This window comes from Pogoniulus pusillus, chromosome 5 (assembly GCF_015220805.1).
Source record: "Pogoniulus pusillus isolate bPogPus1 chromosome 5, bPogPus1.pri, whole genome shotgun sequence".
NCBI classification, from domain to species: domain Eukaryota; kingdom Metazoa; phylum Chordata; class Aves; order Piciformes; family Lybiidae; genus Pogoniulus; species Pogoniulus pusillus.
The window spans coordinates 17,774,314-17,781,630 of NC_087268.1; the positions used below are offsets into that span (position 1 = coordinate 17,774,314).

Genomic DNA, 7,317 nt, shown 5'->3' on the forward strand with positions numbered 1-7,317 from the left:
TCCCTGGGCAGCCCATCCCAATGCCAATCACTCTCTCTGGGAAGAAATTCCTCCTAACATCCAGCCTAGACCTTCTCCGGCACAACTTGAGACTGTGTCCGCTTGTTCTGCTGCTGGTTGCCTGTCAGAAGAGACCAACCCCACCTGGCTACAACCTCCCTTCATGTAGTAGTAGACAGTAATGAGGTCTGCCCTGAGCCTCCTCTTCTCCAGGCTAAACACCCCATCTCCCTCAGCCTCTCCACATAGGGCTGTGTGACAGGCCTCTCACTACCTTTGTCACCCTTCTCTGCGCACATTACAGTATCTCAACATCTCTCTTCAATCAAGAAGCCCAGAAATGCCAGCAGCAGCAGAGTGCTAGATGACATTTTTCTAATCATTTTTCCTGCAGCATTAAAAAAAAGGTCAATTTATCCAAAAGCTAGTAATTACGAACCACTACAAGGAAGAAAGTATATTTTAGAAGTACTAGTTATGAATTGTTTCATTAAACAGCTTCCCTTTCTCATCTATGAGCTATGCAAATCTTGTTTAGTGGGAGACAGAAGACAAATGAAGATTCAAGGACCAAATCAGGAAGACTCAAGGAATCAAAAAATAAAGACTAATGAAATACAGTGTTTTTGCAACTTAGAATAAGACCCTGAAATTTTGAAAACAGCTCAGGTCAAACACTGAAGTGTGCCAGTCATCACCCAGAGAAGGCAGAAGCATTTGCTGAATGGATATATATACACACAGCGCTTGTTTTAGCACAGGAAATGTCATCTGACTTCTTGACTGTAACTGAATACTGTAATAAAGGAGTGGCCATCAGACGTTGCTTAAGATCAGAAAAATCTCATTATTTATATCCAAGGATTTTGGAAGAGCTGGCTAAGTAGTCTCAGAAGCTCTGCTAATGTATGAAAGGAACCAGAACACTCTTGAGAACATCAGGGCAGATGGGACAATTCTGTACATTTGACAATGGCTGCACATTACATACCACATTAGATACTTTGTTAACAAATAAAGATGCAGAAAAGCGGTTTATATCAACCGGATTGCTGGACTCTGTTGTCAAAGAGATTCTAGGTTCATTGGAAAAGAGAGAAAAAAACAGCAGTGATGAAAAACCACTGATTTACGTAGTTGTTTCTGAGTTGCTATCACATCTTCACAGGATCACAGGATGTTAGGGGTTGAAAGGGACCCAAGAAGATCATCGAGTCCTACCCTCAACAAAGAAAACTTCTTCTTAACAAAGAAAAATGTACACAGAAAAAACATGATTACTAATCAAATTACAATACACAAGCCTCTAACTTTCAAATTAACTATGATATAACAGGAGACTGAAATAGCATTAAATTTTGGCCTCACACTTATTGCTGTTATCAACAATCTGGAGGAAAAGCTAGGAAGTTCTCAGACAAGATTCAGAGAATAGAGATCAATGAAAAAGCAGCTGGCATCCATCCATTATGCAGGCACACAGGAAGCAGAGGAATCCAGGACCAAAACGTGATAACCCAAATCAAGTAAAGCCATCCAGAAAGTCGAGTCACCAGCTCTGACTTGCAAGGCATCCCAGTGGAAGTTCTTAAGCACAACACTGCTCTTGAGACCTAAAGCTATCCTTAGCTGTATAAGCAAGGGAACATCAGCAAGAGTTTTTCCTCTTTGACACTCATGCACCAGCTCCTGGAACAGTGCACTCCTGATGGCTAAAGTGATGAACTGAAGAATTCAAAGATTCATAAAAGCATGTTACTTTGAGACTTTAAAAAGAGAAAACTGGAGGAAAATAATATCTAAAAGCTATCTGTTAAAGGAAAAGACATTTCAGAAAAGTTGTGATTTGCAGATGAAAAAATAGTACACATAATGACTAGAAATAGCCAACGTTTAGGACAGGACTGTAGGTGGACAAACTTAAAGAAATTTTTTTTCCTCAAGAACTTTGAAAGTTAAAGTTATTTTTGGAACAGATAATTTTAGATTGGAATCTTTTCTGAAGCATATAATAGACCTGAGCTGCAATTGCTAGGCTTGAAATAAGAAAGTCTGAACAGGCTGAACGTGATGACTCAAGGGGTCTTAAGAAGGTAAAGAAGTTCAACATCAGAAATTTTTTTTTTTCCTACCCAGCACTAATGCAATAATGTCATAGATCAACACAAAATGTGCTGCTTTCTACTACAGTCAAAATCTGCACTCAGCCAGAAAAACAACCACTACCAGAAACAAAGTGATAAATGGTGAAAAAATGAAGCAGTCATTCTTTGGCTTTAATGTTAATGATTAAACCATAGTCATGAATAATTATGTGTTAATTCAGTTCAATCCAGAGACAAACAATGAAGACAAAACTCAGTAACAACTGCTAAGACCACTAAGTTTGTAAAAGGCTTTTTAAAACACTTCACGCTGAAATCAAAGGTGCCATTGCCTCTAGCTGGACACAACAGGAAAAAAGTCATTCCACTTACAGAGATCAACTTCTACACTTTCCATCAGTAACCTGAAAACCAAAATTGTTGGTACCTCTACATTTTGGTCAATAACTTAAAAAATAGCAATACCCTTATACAGAAGACAACTGGAAAACAGAGTAAAAAGTAAGCACAACAGCAGTGTAAACTACACCAGCACTAAAAATTAAGCAGCAATAGCACAGAAAGGCAACATAACTTTAGTAGAAAAATGAAACTAACTCAATTGACCTCTGTATTCATAACTTTGAGGTCAGTATGCCACAAGCAAAAAGAAACTAAATACATTTCCAGGAAAAGTGCCTATATTTGATAGAGGAAATACAAAATTACATCAAGATGCAATTTTTAATTTATCTGTTGGAAAAATGAACACCCTAAAATTTAACTAAAGGAACAGCACTTGGATTTACTGTATCTCAGTTCAGTGGGGGGGAACACCCTAACCATCACACAAGTGTCTTTGGACCTTTCAGTTTCCCCTTTAAAGACAACCATCGTTTTCTGGGGAAAGCATTCAATTCACTATCTTTGAAAGCTTCATGCTAAAGACTGTAAACAAGCCTTTAGGGAAAAAAAAATTAACCAGGTACCAGAACGTTCACATAATAGGTTTGTTAAAATGTCCACTACAAAGTGGACATGAAGCTCTAAGGCACTGACTGTCTACAGGACTTTAAGTCTTAACTAAGGAATCCAAAGTACAGCACAACACAATATTTACCATTCAACTGTGCTCCAGCAGAAGCTTGACCCTGAAAAATTGAAAAAAACCCAAAACCACCAACGAACAGAAACAGCTAACACAAAAACAGCAAAAAGAACAACGACTGGAAGAGCCTTTTGATCTAAGCTTGATGCCTATCACGCTGGCCATCAGATGACCTCTTCAGGACTCAGTTGTGACAGATGAGATTTCAAGAGCCAGTTGCTTCAACCAGCCACCACCAAATCCCAGTAAGTCATCATCCTACTGACTTGCAAACCAGGCAGCTGAATATAAAAGGGATGTTTACTCACAACGTCTGAAGAAGAGATTTGTCCTTCCTACCACTGCCTAAGGTGGTGCCCACACCTTTCTGAAGCATACCTAAGGCTTGTTTTAACCATATCTCAGTAATACACAGCTCGTTTTGAGTACTGTCATGGCAAACCAAGTCACCACAGTAAATGTCTAAATAAGGAAAGTTTTCTCAAACTGTAGTTAACACCAAGGTGGGGGGAGAAACTGCCTTTTTACCTTAGGGAAAGGTATGGGAAAGGTACCCTTACTCTCCCTATTACCTTAGGGAGCAGCATTAAAAGGAACTCTTTTCTGTGACTAAACAATATATCCCAGAGAATGCTTACACTTAAATTTCTGCTTTGGAAAAAAATACAGTGAGGTTTTATAAGCAGCCTCATTCTTGTTAACAGGCTATTTTTAGTAGACACTCTTTCCGCTCTCCTCCTCTTCCCCTAAAACCAACAAACCCACCCCACAAAAGTTATTTAGCTACATAAACTAATTTTACATTTAGATAAGTTGATTCCATAGATTAGGAAGAGTCCAGGCGATCATGAAAGCATTTTTTTTTTAATCATCTCAGGCTAGGCCATTCCTGGCCCAAGGAGTTTACAGATTAAACACAGCACAAGAAACAAGAAAGTAGGCAGTGAGTGGAAACAGCATGACATCATCATCTTAGCATGAGCCTGTGGCCTCATCAGTGTCTCCCTTTGCTACATAGCTCCGAGTTAATTGCTAGCTGCAGAATTCAGACTACACAGTACCAGGATTTCTTATTTGAAGATCCTTTAGTAGTTTGCCCCTCTTGCATCATAAGGGAACACGGTTTAGCAAGCATTTGCAGAGACAACTATAGCAGTTCAGCTGACACGTAATAACTTATAAAACCCTTGCAACTGAGCTCTGACAGGGCACAGGAGAACCACAAGTTACAAACAGATCATGTTTACCCACTTGTTCGTGCCATTCAACAGTTGGCCCTCAACAAGTCTATTAGTGCCTTCTAGCAAAGCTAACGTAGTGAATCCATCATTGTATACCTACCTACATACCCACTTTAAGAGCGCTGTTAGACTCAATCTTTTTGCCCTCAAAGACTAAGAAAATTATAAACAGCAGAGGTGGGTCCTTGAAGACCTACCATCTTACCATCAAAATATCTGTTATGATCTGTAAACTCTTCACTAATTTCTTGCAAACCACTTCAATAGGAGGCTGTCAACTTGATAGAGACCTCCCTGGTTTATTTACTACAGTTGTTAAATCCATTTAAATTTGTATATGTGATTTAACCAAGTAAAACTCTGCTCCTTGAGAACAGAGGTCATCGCTGTTTTCCTTTTCAGTCCCTCTCGGCATCCCCCAAGAGGTTTCTATGGCACAAGATTGCACCATTAAGAAAAACTCTAAGAATAGCTGCAAGTTGACAAGACCTTCCCTAATAAACACTTGCACAAACTAAAACCATTTTAATATGTCAAGAACAAATAAAGAACATCTTTCAATTATGTTTATGACAGCAGTGCTTATGTATCAAGTGTGAATAGGACCCCACTGCACTAGGCACAGCTTTGGGAATAAGAGACAGCTCCTGCCCTTGCATGCTTGCAGCCTAGCCTGAAAAGCAGACAGATAGACCTAGAATAAGACACTACAACCCAGAGAGGAAACAGCCTAACGGTCAGCTGTTTCAGGCAAGTGCCAGTTATTTGAAAAAGAAAGTCGGGATAACAAGAGAGAAATCCTTGAAAGCAAACAGGCTGAAAAGAAGTGGAGGTAGGGAACAGCAAAGAGGAGTGGACAGGGCAGGGTATGTGTGATGATAGAAAGCACCTCAAACCCCACTAAAACCTAAGAAAACCGTCAGAACTATACTAAAAGAAGAGAAAGAGCACTGAAAAGCAGAAGCAAGAGTAGAAATTCAAGGAGAGAAGAGAATCTGGGGCAGGACTATTATCAGATTAATGTTACCCAGAAAGCCCCTAAATGAGTTCTGCAAGTGCACAGAGCATTTGCTGTGACCACTGCTGCAGGCAGCTCAGGCCAGCAGAGCTTCCAGACAGTTCTCTTTGGCCTCTACAGCCCTTGCCAGACCATAGAGCAAGAAGCATGTAGTTCCACAACTCATAGAGTCTCTTTGGCTAAGTCACTTCTATGACACTGTTGCAGTTATCTGCCACAGCATCCAATTACTGGTACAACACTGTACCCTATAAACTGTTTTTTTTTTTTTCTAAAAGAGGAGCTCTGTACTTATCAGTAATTTATATGTCCTTGAAAATCTGGATGCAATGGACAGTAACACTCACTTGAACCTGCAGTTTTCCTCCCGTGATCTCTAGCCCCAGCCAGTGATCAGAGTTCCGATAACTTTTCTACTCTTCAGAACATGGGAGGCTTTTTACTTTTCACTCTGCAATTTCTGCCAGGTACTCCACAATTATTCTTGCCCAAAAAGGGCTCAATGTTTTTTTTTTTCCATCTCAAACTTCACTAAACAGGACAGAAATACAGCATATCCTTGCCACCAGGAAGACTCAGAAACAGCATCACAGCACTGACAAGATTGTTTCCAATCTCATACAACAGCCAAAATACAAAGACAGATGAAGCTAGTTGCAGAAAGGCATCCATTCATTGGCTATTTTTTAATCACTGTAGGAGGACTATGAAAATTGCAACCCTTTTCAGCTGTAGTCACAGAGAAAAAGAATACATAAATCAGTAAGTAGCAGCTATTCTAAATCCCTGTGATGAACCATAACCTGTGGTTGAATACCATTTGAAGTCAAAAAGCCACTGTGGACATTTCTAGCAGACCCAAAATCCAGTTGTGCTACACTGTTCAATTCATGCTCCAAAAGACTACACAGACTCTGCATTCATCCTTCAGATTATGTCACAGAACTGCACAGAAATGGAACAGGTTACCTTAGGTTAAAGATGGCTTTGAACTCAAGGAGAGCATTATCTCAATTAAAACTAAAAAGCTGTAGGCATGCCATTAGTGCAATGCAGATATTATCCATGGCAGGAATAGCCATCTTGGTGAAGGAGCTCTTATTACAGATGAGGCAGCATTTTAGAAGGTAGATGCATAAGACTTTTCCTCATTGGCAAGCCTTGCTTTTTTTATTTAAAGTAATAAAAATAGCAAGGCAAGAAGAGCAAGAGAACTAGGTGTTAAACACCTGTAAAGCTCTTTCAAGGTAATCAGAGAAACTAGAGGTAATTTTCACATTGATCAGATTATGTATAAAGTGAGGGTTGTTGCCAAATAGGATGGTCTTACTTCCCACCTTCATGCACCTGCCACAGCAAATATGGCAATCTTATAGTCTGAGGATGAGTCAGTTTAGCTTACTGATATGACAAATGAATCCATCTCCAAAATAAAACAAGCCTCAAATCAGCAAGCTGAACTGACTCACCTTGAGAGGGGTGAAGAACAGAGAAGACTGTTTTTTACTGCCTATACTCCCAGGTAAGCCATGTTAAGAGTAACATGAACCCACACCCTTTGACTTAACCCTGTGGCAGAGGCGCAGTCTGCAAAGAAGCCTGCCCTCGGAACAGCAGCACTAGTCCTCCCATCTCTCCTTGTCCCCTGACATGGCTTTGTGCTGGTACCAGGTATCAAGCAGCTGCTATCAGAGGGTGAGCTGGATCAGAACTGCAGTAGTCAAACAAAACTCCCTGCCCTGATTCCTTCCACAGCAATATGAGTGCTCAGGCTGGCAGAAAGTGGAAGGAGGCAGTAGGGCCAGAGCCATACCTCCTGCTTGGCAGCCTGAAACAGTCAAACTGCAGGGTCAAGCAAACCAGTCA

General features: G+C 40.3%; 1 protein-coding gene across 2 annotated transcripts in view; it reads right to left on the reverse strand.

The window, feature by feature from the left end:
* The window catches only part of GSK3B (glycogen synthase kinase 3 beta), a 180,520-nt gene that overhangs the window by 127,124 nt on the left and 46,079 nt on the right, over nucleotides 1–7,317 (reverse strand). The gene's annotated exons all lie outside the window — the stretch shown is intronic.